The 16,021-nt window shown below is 38.5% G+C and overlaps 1 long non-coding RNA gene across 1 annotated transcript in view; it reads left to right on the top strand.

Moving 5' to 3' along the window:
* LOC136841575 (uncharacterized) overlaps positions 1-16,021 on the top strand; it is a 38,852-nt gene that overhangs the window by 20,205 nt on the left and 2,626 nt on the right. The window contains exon 2 of the long non-coding RNA XR_010854011.1: positions 14,052-15,501. This is a non-coding gene — a long non-coding RNA (uncharacterized lncRNA). The remainder of the gene's footprint in view (positions 1-14,051; positions 15,502-16,021) is intronic.

The raw sequence follows: 16,021 nt of genomic DNA, 5'->3' as shown, positions 1-16,021 counted from the left end.
TTCATATTCTTTCTTCAGCCTTACTTTCCACCCTCATATAACAATTGCTTCATGCAGTGCAGCTGAAAGGTTTTTCCTCCTGTTACACCTCTCAAACCTTTTTATTCTCAGTTTTCTTTTTCAGCGCTGAATGATTTCATAGGTCCCAGCGCTTGACCTTCGGCCTAAATTGAACATTCAGAAGGCAAACAGATAATATAAGAGATATTGGTCATCGGAATACTTGATGTGTGAGTCTTGACAGTATTCTGTTCACCAGAAACAGTGAAAAAACCAGAGTCTCTCTCTCTCTCTCTCTCTCTCTCTCTCTCTCTCTCTCTCACACTTTTGAAATTACCTGCAATAAAGAAACCTAATTTTATTGCAGCTCTGTTTTCGTGGGGAAAGGTCCAGTGGAGACGCAGTCCTGTTCCATAAATATACAATGGGAAGGGTGGAAATGCTGCCTCTTACTTTGTATGTTGCAGTACGAACAGATTAAAAAACGTTCTGTCTTTTCCTCTATATTCATAGAGCTTTCGTAATCAGAGATTTGGGAGTAAGGCTCTTGACCCTTTATTCTTTAAACCGTTGGACTGTGGAACAGTCTCTGAAGATTTCGTGCAATTGGAACCTCAGAAACTTTTGCGAAGATGCCATGCATTGCTACCTAATACAGTTCTCCTTGTAATTTGATAATCTACTTTACGTTATCTACTTATTTGTCATATGTTCATTTTATTTTTCCTTTTTAATAAGTGATCTCTTCTTTCGGAATTTCCCATTACCATCTATTACTTGATTCTAATGAACACCATATTCTTTGGAAGCTTGAATTTCAAGTCCATGGCCCTGTGGTGGGCTTGTTCCTTATGAATAGGTTCATCTCCTGCATAATAATAATAATAGTAATAATAACGTGGTTCTTGAATGTAAAGACGCCTTAGAACCTGCATATTTTAAGAAAATAGAGAATTTTTTAAATAATCTAAATTATTTTACCCAGGACGAGAGAGAGACAAAAGAAATAGGTTTAGTAAAGAATATGTATATGTGTCATCTTTCATTTCACCAATAAAAAAAAAAGGCATTTTAGGCTTGAAAGCGAGAAAAAGAAGAAGAAGAAGAACAGCAACAACAGCAACAGGAAGTCAAACAGATCTGGGAAGGAGAAAAAGAAAAACTTATGAATAGGCGTCGAGTTCATTCACCTTTGCGTATCCCGCTATTCACGAACCGCCAGCATGTAGATGATTTCACCCAGATGTTTCCACCCAAGACCTATCTTTCTTTAGGTCTTGTGGAGTTCCACGTTCCACCTTTTCTCTGGACATTGGGTTCCACATTCCACCTTTTCTCTGGACTTTGGGTTCCACGTTCCTCCACCCTTTCTCTGGACCTTGGCTTCCAGAGGCCCGTTTGAAAGGAAGAGGGAGAGGAAGAATTAGCAGCTTTGCTGCGTAGGTACGAATGAAAGGGCATTGGAGGGACTCTGGGAAAATATTAACATTTCGTCCATTACCGCGAGAAGGCCTCTTAGTCTTCCTCCTCCTCCTCCTCCTCCTTTTCTGTAGATGGGCTCCTCTCCCCTTCCCCTCCCCAACAACCCCAAAAGACTCAGCCCGAAACCAATTAGGCTAAATTGACCACTGCACAAGAGATGCCTCTTCTCAGGGAAATGGGAGGACTGTTGAATGAAATTCTAAGGAGTCTGAATGCCTTGGCTTCAGAATGCGTTTCTCTCTGTCTCTGTCTCTTTCTGTTTCGAGTAAATATAAAGGGGCCAGTCTTGTAAGAAAGGCAAGGGAAATAACTGGTAACCAGAATGTGAATGTAATGTTTGTAAGGCTCCCCGTTTTGTGTGTGGGGAAGAAGAAGAAGAAGAAGATACTGATGTTGGACATGAATGTGTGTGTATAATATATATATATATATACATGTTTACATATATACACATGTGTGTGTGTGTGTAAATATATATAATATATTATATGTATGTATAAATACTTGTGTGTATACAATCCAACACCATCCATCATCAACCCAAACGGAGAACCGTTCTCCAAAACCGCCCTCATGAACGAGTCCAATTCCCCGCGCAATCCACCAGGTGTCACCCGGCGAAAACAGATACGAATGGCCTCGGCAGGCGAATTCCACAGCGTGCACTGGGGCTCATCAGTCAACGTCTTCCCTCGTATTCCCAGTTCGGTCGTTGTCTTCCAAAACCAGGGCTCCGTCTGGGATGAGACGGGATGATCCTGGACGGGAGGATCTGTGAGGATTCAGGAGAGAGAGAGAGAGAGAGAGAGAGAGAGAGAGAGAGAGAGAGAGAGAGAGAGAGAGAGAGACGGACACTGATACAGACAGAAATGGTTTATGCTGCATAAGAAAAGTAACTGTTAACGTAGAGACAAATATTTTCCTCTCTCTCTCTCTCTCTCTCTCTCTCTCTCTCTCTCTCTCTCTCTCTCTCTCTCTCTCTCTCTCTCTCTCCTTTTCAGATGTTTGAGGAGACAGCTAATTCTTTATTTTGTTTTTCTTATATCGACTGGAGTGACAAGAGTATTGGTCAGTTTCAAATTCACTGAAACTACGTTTCTCACTTTTATTTTTATTTTTTATTTCTTATTTTTTATAATTTTTTTTTTTTTTTAGTTTCTCTTTCAGCGCTCAGGAATTTATCAGTCGTTACTTTCCTTAAAGTTGTTTTAAATTCACTAAAATTATATTTTTCACTTTTTTTGTTTATTTTGTCACTTTTATTTTTTTTTTTATTTCTTATCTTATTTTTTATCATTATTTTTTCATCTTCTCTTTCAACGCTCAGGTATTGATCAGTCATTATTATTTTCCTTAAAGCTGTTTTTTAAAAATGACTACAATGACATTTTCACTTTTATTTTTTTTTAGTTTGTCACTTTTAGTTTAATTTTTAGCTTATTTTTATCATTATTTTTTCATCTGCTCTTTCAACGCTCAGGTATTTATCAGTCATTATTTTCCTTAGAGTTGTTTTAAATTCACTACAATGACATTTTCACCTTTTTTTTATTGTGTCACTTTTATTTTTATTTTTATCTTATTTTATAGTTATTTCATTCATCTTCTCTTTCAACGCTCAGGAATGTATCAGTCATTATTTCCCTTAAAGTGGCCTTGTTCTTTATCCGATGGATCAATAGTTTGCATGTACAATGCACCTAAATTTGTGTGTGCGTGTGTGTGCGTTCTCATCAGTGCTTGAGCAATCACAAACTCTGCTTTCTTCACTATTCCAAGTCACTTTCCTAAATATCCAACGCTTGCGTCTTTATTCGTTGTATTTACTTCTTCATCTGTAACACACAATAATAATCTTCGTACGTATTCCTTTATTTTCCTTTATTTTAGTTCCTTATTCGCCACTTGAGCAAAAGCGAATACAGTGGACAGGGAGAGAATGAGATCACGGAAGGGGAAAGATGAAACATTCCCGAGGAAGAGAGAGAGAGAGAGAGAGAGAGAGAGAGAGAGAGAGAGAGAGAGAGAGAGGGAGAGGGAGAGGGGAGGGAGAGGGGCAGAGAGAGAGAGAGAGAGAGAGAGAGAGAGAGAGAGGGAGAGAGGGAAGAGGGAGAGAGAGAGAAGGAGAGGGCGAAGGGAGAGAGAGAGGGGAAAAGGGGGAGAGAGAGAGAGAAGGAGAGAGAGAGCGAGAGAGAGAGAGAAAACTGGCAGAGAAAAGCGAAAGAGAAAAGAGAGAAGGAAAGATAAAAGGGAATAAGAAATAGAAGGAAATCTAGGTCACTGAGAGAGAGAGAGAGAGAGAGAGAGAGAGAGAGAGAGAGAGAGAGAGAGAGAGACTTCGTGGGGTGGTATGGCTGTTAACGCCATTCCAGATGATTTCATGGAAAGGGAGAGAAGACTCGTTATACTTACGGCAGAGGTAAACTAGAGAATGTTCGTATTTATTGGAAGATCTCTCTTGAGAAGTCTCTTAAAGCACAACGTATGCTTCTATGTATCCTTTATACCCTACGACTTCAGTATTTGGCAATGAAGGAGGCGTAATTACTATTATTCGACTGGTGGTTTTTATAGTTGGGGGCCGGTGGCGGGTGGGTTCCGGGTTGCATCCTGTTTCCTTAGGAGTCGATCACTTTTCTCACTATGTGCGCTGTATCTAGTAACACACTCTTCTGCATGAGTCCTGGAGCTACTTCGGCATCTAGTTTTTCAGATTCCTTTATAGTATTATTATTCGGAAGATGAAACCTATTAAATTGATAAAACACCATTAACTAAAACTCCACTTCGACAACAAACTTGTCACTGTTTTGAGAAACTGCGAGAATTCGTCAGAATCTTGTGCTTGAATGCTATTACCCGGAGGGTGGGTAATACTTTCAGTGCACCGCATGCGGTGCACTGTAGAGCATTACTTAAGGTTCGTGCAGCGTCCCACCCTTACGCTTGCATTCCTTTTGCTGCACCTCCCTGTTCATATTCTCTTTTACCATCTTTCTTTCCACCGTCTCTAACATATAGTGCAACTGCAAGGGTTTCCTCGTGTTACACCTTTCAAACCTTATCACCGCCAATTTCCGTTTCAGCGCTGGATGACCTCATAGTCCCAGCGCTTGGCCTTTGATCTAAATTCTACATTCTGTTCTGTTCAATTCTTGAATGCTGTTATGTATCAGTAATGAGCACAAAACTCTGAATTGAAAAGCATCGAATTTTAAAGCATTGTAAGTCAGAATTAAGCCATTTTCTACCGGTTGGTTTATGTATGGGAACAGAAACCTTTTTTTAGAAAAAAAAAAAAAAAAGACGGACAGATGCTTGTAATCCCTGAAGACTCACGTACCGAACCAGTAATGGAGGCGTTATGTTTCCATAAGAAATTCAATGCCCCTGCTTCTTGGGGCTTTCGAGTTATGCAGTTCTTATGAACTGAGGTCCGTCCCAACACAGCAGTTCTTCGAAAACTTCTTTCTTTGACCGATGAAGGTCGAGAATTTCCCCTGAATGATTTAGCATTGCTGGATACACTGGTTCATCATCGATTATTCTCAAAAAGAGCACGATACATGCCAGCTTCCATAGCTGGCTATGAATAGCAGCAACAGACACAGGACATCCTGAATGACTTATTAAAAGTTTATCAAAGGTCAACACAGCGCAGCACAGGCAAGGGACAGGTCATTGCACAGATGCGTTGTGTAGAAGCAGATTGAGAATACTCCACACTTATGACCAGCGCCCATACTCCTTCTACAAGGACTACAGATAACTTAAGTCTAATGTCATTTAGTCCAGAGTCCAGAGGAATGGCGGAATTTAAACCCTACTCTTGCACAGATGTCAGACAAAGAGAAACTTCGACAGTCGGGATTACGCAAGACTCGTTAGCAAGCGGAGAAATGACCCTGTTCTCAAAAATCTAGAAGGAAAATGCAGAGGAACATTGTGCTCCAGTTTTTAAAGTTGGTAATCTTATGGGAGAACAGCCCACGACGTTTCCTGGAATCGCCTATTGACGCCTAAACCATGGGGGAAAGTTCCAGTACTTTGAGACCCCGCTACCTGAATTCACAAGCCCGGATTGAAGTCGTTCAGAAAAGTCTTGAGGATTAAAGATGCCGGGGTCTGTTGTCTACATTGTTTCCCCTGTCTTTGGTTGGGCAGAATTCAGAGGTCTACATAGGGCCTCTTATCCTATGTAATTAAAACCCCGTATGTGGGTAGTGCCGTCAGTGCCCTGACTCGGTGCACTGTAGGCATTACTTGGTTCTTTGCAGCGTCCCTTCGGCTAGCTGCAACCCCTTTCATTCCTTTCACTGTACCTCCTTTCATATTCTCTTTCTGCCATCTTGCTATCCACCTTCTCCTAACAATTGATTCATATTGCAAAGGTTTTCCTCCTGTTACACCTTTCAAACCTACCTACTCTCAATTTCCTTTTCAGCTGAATTACCTTATAGGTCCCAGAGCTTGGCCTTTGACCTAAATTCTATATTGTGTTTTTATCCTGTAAAGCAAAATTAGTTTCAGTGACATCAACTGTAAGTTTTAATATGCCGTCAGCCTGCCTAACCCAAAATAAAACTAGCTAAAGCAAGCACAACATTTTTATTATTATTATTATTATTATTATTATTATTATTATTATTATTATTATTATTATTATTATTATTATTTCAGTAGACGAAACCTATTCACGTGGAACAAGCACACCAAAGGGGCCACTGACTTGAAATTCAAGCTTCCAAAGAATGTTGGTTTCAACCTCCACCGCAGCAGACCCCACACTGCAGCAGTAACTGATCATGATACAGAGCCAGTGATTTTAATAGCTAGTTTAGAAGTAGTTCTTGGCTTACTTCGCAGTTTCCTCTCTCTCTCTCTCTCTCTCTCTCTCTCTCTCTCTCTCTCTCTCGGCGTCAATTACTTTGATGTTGTGACGCCAGTTTGAGTAGTCATAAATCAATCAATCTCTCTCTCTCAAACAAGTACAAAATGCGCCGAAGTTTCCTCGAGTTTTCTGTACAGTGTATAATCAAGGCCACCGAAAATAGATCTATCTTTCGATAGTCTCGGCATAATGCTGTATGAGCCGCGGCCCATGAAGCTTTAACCACGGCTCGGTGGTGGCCTGGCCTGTATTGTTGCCAGACGCACGATCATGGCTAACTTGAACCTTAAATAAAATATAAACTACAGAGGCTAGAGGGCTGCAATTTGGTATGTTTGATGGCTGGAGGGTGGATGATCAACATACCAATTTGCAGCCCTCTAGCCTCAGTAATTTTTAAGATCTCAAGGTGGACAGAAAAAGTGCGGACTGAAAAACTGCGGACAGAAAAAACTGCGGACAGAAAACTGCGGACAGAAAAAACTGCGGACAGAAAAAACTGCGGACAGAAAACTGCGGACAGAAAAAACTGCGGACAGAAAAAGTGCGGCCAGAAAAAAGTAAGGAGAGAAAAAGTAAGGACAGAAAAATGTACAGACAAAAAAAAACTGCGGACTGAAGAATTGCGGACAGAAAAAACTGCGGACAGACAGTACTGCGGACAGAAAAAACGCGCGGACGGCCAGACAAAGCCGCCACAATAGTTTTCTTTTACAGAAAACCAATAAAAAATAAATAAGATTTAATTCCCCATACGCTCTCTCTCTCTCTCTCTCTCTCTCTCTCTCTCTCTCTCTCTCTCTCTCTCTCTCTCTCTCCCAGTGACCCAGATGTCATTCCACGCGTTCCCTTTGAACCATCTTGTCTCGAGGCACCAGATCATTCTTCTTCCCCCGCGGGATATCATATACCTTTGGACGGCTTTCGTCATTCCCCCTGTAATCTCATTCTGTCCCCTCCACTCCGTTCGTGTTCTCTCTATTCTTTCTTCTCTTCTCCTCCTTCTTCTCTTCTTTGTGGATTAGATTAGATGGATAAATGCAAAAGAATTGTGGAAGGGTATAATCGATCATTCCCCGTAGGGGGGTTAATGCCGCCAGTGCATCTCATGCGGCGCACTTTAGGCATTACTTCAGGTTCTTTGCAGCCTCCCTTCGGGCCCTAGCTGCTATAGCCCCTTTCATTCCTTTTACTGTACCTCCGTTTACATTCTCTTACATCCATCTTCCTTTCCTCAACCCTCTCCTAACATCGCTTATTTTTCCTCCTGTTACACCTTTCAATCCCTGTCGCTGTCAATTTCCGTTTCAGCGCTGCATGAACTCATAGGTCCCAGCGATTTGGACTTTGACCCAAATCCTATATTCTATTCTACTGTATAATCGATTATTCAAATCTCTTTGCTTCCTCGTCGATTAGATTCAGTAAATAGATGAAAGTAGATCGCGAAAAGGTATAATCGATTCTATTACAGCTTGAAAACATTTGTTTCCCCTTTGTGTGTAACAGGACGGCAAGGAATTGAAATAGGTATGTTCCTTTTTCTTACCTTTGCATTCTTCCTCCGTGGGTGGAAGTTTAGGTCGCCAGTGAAGTCACAGTATTGAGCATCGTAAGCTGATGAAGTTTGCCGTAAGAAGTTTCCGAGAAAAGCTACATTAAGTCACTGTCAGTAACGTGTGTGTATATATATATGTATATATATATATATATATATATATATATATATATATATATATATATACTTATATGTATGGACACATATATACACACACACTTATATGTATGTATGTATGTATGTATGTATGTATGTATATATATATATATATATATATATATATATATATATATATATATATATATATATATATATATATATATATATATAAAGTTGGGTTTCTTGACTAGAGAGTGAGGGGAAAGAATGTCACAAGGAACTCACATACATACAACACACGAGTGCGTACGCAGAGAGAAAGAGCAGAGAGAGAGAGAGAGAGAGAGAGAGAGAGAGAGCGAACAATAGTACAATTGAACAATGGAAGTTTGTTTATTTTCGCTTTTGTTATTATTAATTCGGCTTGTTTGTTCGTGTGTTGGTTTACTGGTCAATATGACCAGACAGAGAGGGTGTGGGTGTGAGGGTATGTATTTGAAGGTGTGCGGGCGTGGGTATGAGGATGTGCGGGCGTGGGTATGAGGATGTGGGTGTTGGTGGGTTTTCAGTGCGTGTGGGATTTTGGACAAAGGCTCATTTCATTGTAAAAGCGTTAATTCTCTCTCTCTCTCTCTCTCTCTCTCTCTCTCTCTTCCCTTCTTTATCTTCTCCTTGTCCTCCCTTTCATCATTCTCCCCTCTCCTATTCGTACATCATCTTCCCCCCCTCTCTCTCCTTCTCGCAGCCAGGCGTTAAAGAAAATTCCTTTTTCGCTTCATTAAGTCTCTCTCTCTCTCTCTCTCTCTCTCTCTCTCTCTCTCTCTCTCTCTCTCTCTCTCTCTCTCTCTCTCTCGATGCTAATGTCGTTTCTCTCTTATGAAGGCCGTTGCTCAACTCCTTCTCTGCATTGGGATTTGACTTAAGTTTTCACTAAGCTTCGAATTACACTGTACAGTCTACAGTGCAGATATTACACTGAAGACATATTTCGATTGTTGCTGTTATTATTCTGGTTAAAGCTGGCCTTATGCCATTGCGGGCTCCTCTTTTTTTTTTTTTTTTTTAGAATACGTTCTGTATAATGATTGAAGAATTGTATATTCACTGCATGATGAATACGACATTGCAGGAACATTTGATTTAGAATAAAGTTCTTAGTGGCCTCTTCGTTGCACAAGAGATAGATTACCGTGACCTACAGAATCCTTTTTAAAGCTTTATATTAACTCAACCTTCCGCCGCGCACCCAATTTCAACGCCAATTACTCTTTTTGATTTCCCAGTTGGACCATACAGTTTCAGGATCTGAATAAAGGATGTTTGGGAGGAAAAATTAGGCGTTTAATTTCATCCGAGGACATTAACGTAAAATGGTTGTGTATTTTTTATGGTGGTCGTTCCGTAGAAGAAGGACATAAATCAGAAAATAATGTACAATATCCTCATCCTTTTCTGTAAGTAAATTGGGTCATGTTATCCGATATTATATCTAAATAGTAATATCCAGTACGTTAGTATATATTTATTTTTGCGTGTGCAGCCACGACCGGTCATCCCTCTGTCCTATATTTTTCGTGTAGAGTAAAAGTACCTTTACAGCTTAGAATTCAAAGCTTAATTCTTTATTCTTAAATTTTGAACATTACATTTACGGCTGTGATAGTCTGCTTCAGGCCGTATTCACCAGACTGGTCCTGTACTTTGGTGCAGAGTGAAGGTACCTGAGCTTTGAATTTAAAATCTAATTCTTTTATTCTTAAATTTTTGATCTTTCAATTGACAGCTTTTGCAGGTCTGCTTCAGGCCATATTCACCAGATCTACCCTAGTGCAGTGGCTAACTTGTAATGTACTCTATTTTAGCATCTCGATTACCTAATATATATATTGTGTGTGTATATACAGAATCACGAAAATATGGAACGTCATGAATATATAAAATAAAGGCAATGGAGTACTTTGCGAGGTACTCCATCGTTTCTCTTTCCTTCGTGGCATTGCCTGTATTTAAATCCTGAAAATATGGACAACGAAATCCAACTCTTTTTGGGGAGAAATATGTGACCGGAAATACAAATGCTCTACCACGGACGAAGGATCGTCATTTGTTTCAGCTCACCCGTCGAGACCAGGTGCATATTTCGTTTGGCATCGAGGCCAGATCTATTTCGTTCGGAACAAGTAAATACAACCTCATTTCGACGGTGTGGTGTTGGGATTTCTCGTTTTTGTGATATACTGAACTCTTTAGTTACGTCCACCTGATCTGTAAAGATACGAGGGCTCCGCGTGCCTAGATTTTTGCTGGATTACAAAAGATTTAGTAAATATTATTTAAAAATTCCCTGTCGCTTCGAATCACAGAATTTCCTCATTTGCCATTTTACATGAAGAGGCATCGAACGCCTCAAATTTTTCGTCATGTGGTGGGCTCACTCTGGCATTGCAGAACTTTAATAAAAGTATATGCGATGAGAATTGTATTTAATAAATAGTAAGACAAAACGTCAATAAATATAAAGGCGATGAAATTCGGAATTAAAGAAATGGCTTTCATTTGTTTATCAGTGTAAGTCATGGTTTAAAATCCGTGGGGAGAACATTCTCACGCAAATAATTCATTTACCTTTCGGTTATCTCTCACTGACTCTGTATATTCTTCTTCTGCTTCATCAGAGCTCTAGTTTCCTGACAATATCTCACTGCGCCTGCCGCACAATTCCCGGACCTCATTCCAGCAAATCCTAGATTTCTGGAACCCGTTCCAGATCAGCGGGTATTGCGTGGGGAGGGCAAGGCGGTCGACAGGCTTCTCTCTCTCTCTCTCTCTCTCTCTCTCTGTACGGTCTCTTTATATTAAGGTGTGGTTAATAGATTCTCTCCTTGATAACCAGCTGATCAGGGGGCGGGGTCGGGCGGCTGTCTTCAGAGACAGTCTTTGTGGGTCACTGATTAAGGGTTGAGCTTCTAGAGGTTTGTGGCGTGGTGTTGATCCCTAGCTTACGCGTACATGTATACATTTATATATATATATATATATATATATATATATATATATATATATATATATATATATATATATATATTATGTATACATATTTATATTCAGAGTCTTGCTAATGATTGGTTGGTTCAGATTAAGCCGCCCATTTAAACAAACAGCTTCTATACTGCAAAGCAAAGGCTTTAAAAGACTTTATAGAATAAAATAAAATAAAGAACAGTTCTTACAAAATGTAACACATTTATTAAAGGCGTTTCCAACCCGTCCTCCTACCCCCGCACCAACTTCAGAACAAAGAAAAATATACCATATCCTTTGATGTCAAACTTACAAAAGTTCCTCATAGTTCCGGGAGAAAAACAAAAAGTCAAGACGGAGTGTGTTTTTTTACTTGTATTTCTAGTTGCGTTGCCCACTATGAACAAAGGCCTTTTATTTTTGTACAAAAATAAATACTTTCAGTTTATATAAAAGAGTCAAAAGCCAACATGTAGCCCTCACTCGAAAATAAAAGGAATCTTTTTCTATATAAAATCAAGTAATTAATGTGCCGAAGTTTCTTCGGCGCAATCGAGTTTTCTGTACAGCGTATAGTCAAGGCCACCTAAGATAGATCTACCTTTCGGTGGTCTCGGTATAATGCTCTATGACCCGCGGCCCATGAAGCTCTCAGCCGGCCGTGGTGGCCTGTCTATATCGTTGCCTGAGGCACGAATATGGCTAACTTTAACCTTAAATAAAATAAAAACTACTGAGGCTAGAGGGCTGCAGTTTGGTATGTTTGATGACTAGAGGGTGGATGATCAACATACCAATTTGCAGCCCTGTAGCCCCAGTAGTTTTTAAGATCTTTGGCCTACATTTTATATTCCAGTTAGAATTCTTTACTAAAAGTGTCTTTGATGTGTGTGTGTGTCTATGTGTGTGTCTGTGGCCCCTGTTCATGGTGAATCTGCTGACAGTGTATACATTATCTCATTCAGAGTGGTCTCGTCACAATTTGCCATTGCACTAGAGTTTATAGATGTTTCACGAGAAATGTCAGGCCTCTTCACACAGCTCCATACTCTGGCAATGATCAGTTTGCCATTGCACTAGAGTTTATAGATGTTTCGCGAGATATGTCTAGATTTATCACAGCTCCCATGTTCTGTTAATGTCCAGATGTTAAATGCATTCCCGTTTTCACTGAGTTTGCTTTATTTCTGTTTGTGGAAAAAAGGAAAATAAACAGCACTTTCGTTTTAGCAGATTTGCATCTTGGAAGCGTTGCTCAGGTAGGCGTTAGAGTTTATATAAACATAAAAGAATAATGTATTTATACTGTCAATTATTCCTAGAACTTGAATAAACGCTCTAGTTAGAGCATAAACAGAATGCAAACTTGTTCTATTTTCTAGCAAAGTCTTAGTTTAGCCACGGGTACAACTCAGTTTTCTTTCGTTCAGATTAAATATCGTTTTCTGTTCTTTTGCATAAACTGGTGTAAATGTTGCGAAAATGTATACATATTTTTTTTAGATTCTGGAATCAGTACATAGATACATTCCATTCTCTTCCATCATTCGATTGATTTGAAGATTTAAAGGGTATAAACATTATTTTACTGAAATGTAGGCTCATAGGAACACTTGAACCAAAATATTTTGTTTATATATATATATATATATATATATATATATATATATATATATATATATATATATATATATATATATATATATAAAGGAAACTTCATATCGAAACTGAAGGAGTATGAGATCCAATCTATATAACATAACTAAGGTAAAAGAGGGTTTTTTCCCATGTAAAATAATAATAAAAAACTGCTGTCAAGACTGTTTGATGTCAACAAACTTATCGGAACCTCATTTGTGTAACAGGCATTCTAGGTAGAGAACTGTCGTCTTTTCGTGACAGTTTCAAACTGCTGCTTGGGTAAACTGTCAATACTAGTTTCCAGTCGGTAATTATTCTTAAATACAATTCTTAGTATTCCTTAATAAAGCGTTTAGGGGAAAATGCCGAATTTCAATATGAATGTTTAAAGGGTTGACAGTAAATGTGTAAGTGAACGTTTCAAGAAACATGTTAAAGGTGTATTTGGTCAGAAGGGGGCGGGGTGGATTTTGGGGTGAAATATATGATGGTAGAATTTTAGTTTATTTTAGTTTCAATCTTTTACCAGAATAGTCTTCTTTTTGGGAACTGGATTTGTTGTACTTAACTAGGGATTAGGCTGTTTCTGGACGGTACAGGATGCCTTCAACGAATCCATGAGCCTGCATTACAGAAAAGTGCCTCTAAATTTAACTTGTCAAAATTATACTGTATATGCATGCATACATACATACAGACGTATGCGTGTATATATATGTATGTGTGTATTCGATATATATATACACATATATTTACATATATGTGCATGTATATATGTATGTGTATATGTATATATGTATGTGTATATATATATATATATATATATATATATATATATATATATATATATATATATATATATATATATATATATAATATATATATATATATATATATACATATTACATGATACTGAAAAAGGTATTTTAAAAGTATTTCATGAAGGAAAGGCACTGCCTACCATTCTGTTAGAATTCGTCAGTCGTATGTAGATTCTGCACTAACAGAGAAAGCCAAGATCGTGTTGTACATCTGAAAAAAGGTAACGGAATAGAAATTGCCTGTTGTGGACATTACTGAAGGCTTTTTTAATTTTTCGGATGTTTCGTCCACCTGTAAGATGTCATGAAGAGAGAAATTTATAACCAGGGCTGAAATGAATGTGAATAATAGCTCAATTTTTTACTGTAATCTAACAAACTACAACCTTTCATTTTCAATGACCCAGAGATATGTGTCTTAAGGAAATATATAGCAAAGTACCCCCTCTCTACTTGCTGACTCATTCAGGTGTAATTATTTGTATCGAACTTTTCTTTCCTAATACGTAACTAATGTCATTCATTTTTTTGTTTACAGATAGTTCTTCGATTCAAGGTCTACGACAGTTTCAGTGCGAGTCGTTTCAATACATCAGTAAAGAAAATTCGATACAGTTTGGTGTAGTTGGATAAGTAGGTCAATTATCAAGTTACCTGCTCACTAATAGAAGGGGAGAGGGAATGTTGAAGGTACTTTTCTTTGTTAAAAGCAAAGCAATTGCGATATCTTTTCTTGGCAATGTACTGCTTTGAAATATTCATTGCTAAAGCAACATTAAGCGTCTTATATCGGACTTTTAATTTAATAGTTAATTAGAACCGGGAAATCAGCGTCATTTAATTATAACAGGAGCTTAGATTCGTGAAATCAGTACGTTAAGCTATAAGCCATCAGTGCACCTCACGCGGTGGACCGTAAGCATTACTTTTGGGTTCTTAACACCCTTCGGCTCCTAGCTGCAACCCATTTTATTCCCTTTACTGTACCCCCGCCCATATTCTCTCTCTTCCATCTTACTTTCCACCCTCGCCTGACGATGGTTTCATAGTGCAACTGCCAGGTTTTCCTCCTGTTACACCTTTAATCAAACCTCCTTTACTCTCACTTTACCTTTCAGTGCTAAATGACCTCATCAGTCCCAGAGCTTGGCCTTCGACTTAAATCTTATATTTCAATTCCAACGTTAGGATAAGATCTTGTCAGTATATATTGAGTTAAGAGTAAAATATCGAAAATTAACAATTGGGTTAACGAGAGTTTTAAAGCCCACTTGATATTTGAATTGTGTAAACTTCATTCTATTTGTTTGTAAGAAATAATGTTGATGCGTTGAAATTGTCTTGAATATAAAGCAACTTTAGCGTTGTGAATTATATGTGTGGAAACGAACAGGGCTGTATTAAATTTACTTTGTTGATTTATCGAAATGACTTCATTTGCATCGAAACTGCTTCAGTTTACATCGAAAGGGCTTCAGTTTAAATTGAAAGGGCTTCAGTTTAAATTGAAAGGGCTTCCGTTTAAATTGAAAGGGCTTCAGTTTAAATTGAAAGGGCTTCAGTGTGCATCGAAACTGCTTCAGTCTGCATCGAAAATGTTCAGTTTGCATCGACACCGCTTCAGTTTGCATCGAAATAGTTTGTTTGCATCGACACTGCTTCAGTTTTGCATCGAAATGGCTTCCGTTTGCATCGAAATAGCTTTATAGTTTGCATCGAAATAGCTTTAGTTTACATCGAAACTGCTTCAGTCTGCATCGAAACTGCTTCAGTCTGCATCGAATTTTTTAAGCACAGGACACCAGACTATCTTGTAAGTTGGCCAAGAAACTTAGGAGATTCGAAAATTACAAGAGTAGTAGTTTATCAAGAAAACTATTTCCAAAAGCTGGCGTGAGGACCCGCCTCATAAACCAATTGAGGGCTAACTGGAGAGCCTCCCAAAAACCAATGCAAGAGGAAAGGAATGTGACAAATGGTCATCAAAGGTGAATATTGAAGCATTTGGTGGTACAAATTGTTTTTCCATCCTTTTAGGAGACCACTAGTAGGGAATAACACCTTTTAAGTTATTCGTTATTTTACGAATATGAAAGCAAAAGTAGGGATATAGGGAGCTTTATTATACCCTGAGTGGTAGGACCATGAAGAATCTAAAGATGGTATTTGCTGCACAGTAAAAAATATTCGAATTCGTCATATATCTGAGTGAACACAACTGGAAGTCGAGTTGAAAGGAGATATCAATGGGGGTATGGACTGTTCAAAGAGTATGAAATAATAGTACAAAACAGCTGTACTGTAATGGATAGTAATTTCATGGATAAAGTGTAAGGCTATTCCCCCACTCTCGATTAAAGAGAGCTCAGACGTATAAATCCATGAAAGTACAAGTAATCGAAATGGCAGACCTAGCTTTAAAAAGTTGGACTAATTAGCTTTTTTTTTTTTTTTTTTTTTTTTTTTTTTTTTTTTTTTTTTTTTTTTAGTAAACTACGAACTTGTTCA

This window comes from Macrobrachium rosenbergii, chromosome 1 (genome assembly GCF_040412425.1).
Source record: "Macrobrachium rosenbergii isolate ZJJX-2024 chromosome 1, ASM4041242v1, whole genome shotgun sequence".
Classification (NCBI taxonomy): Eukaryota; Metazoa; Arthropoda; class Malacostraca; order Decapoda; family Palaemonidae; genus Macrobrachium; species Macrobrachium rosenbergii.
This window is presented reverse-complemented; position numbering and strand designations above follow the sequence as displayed.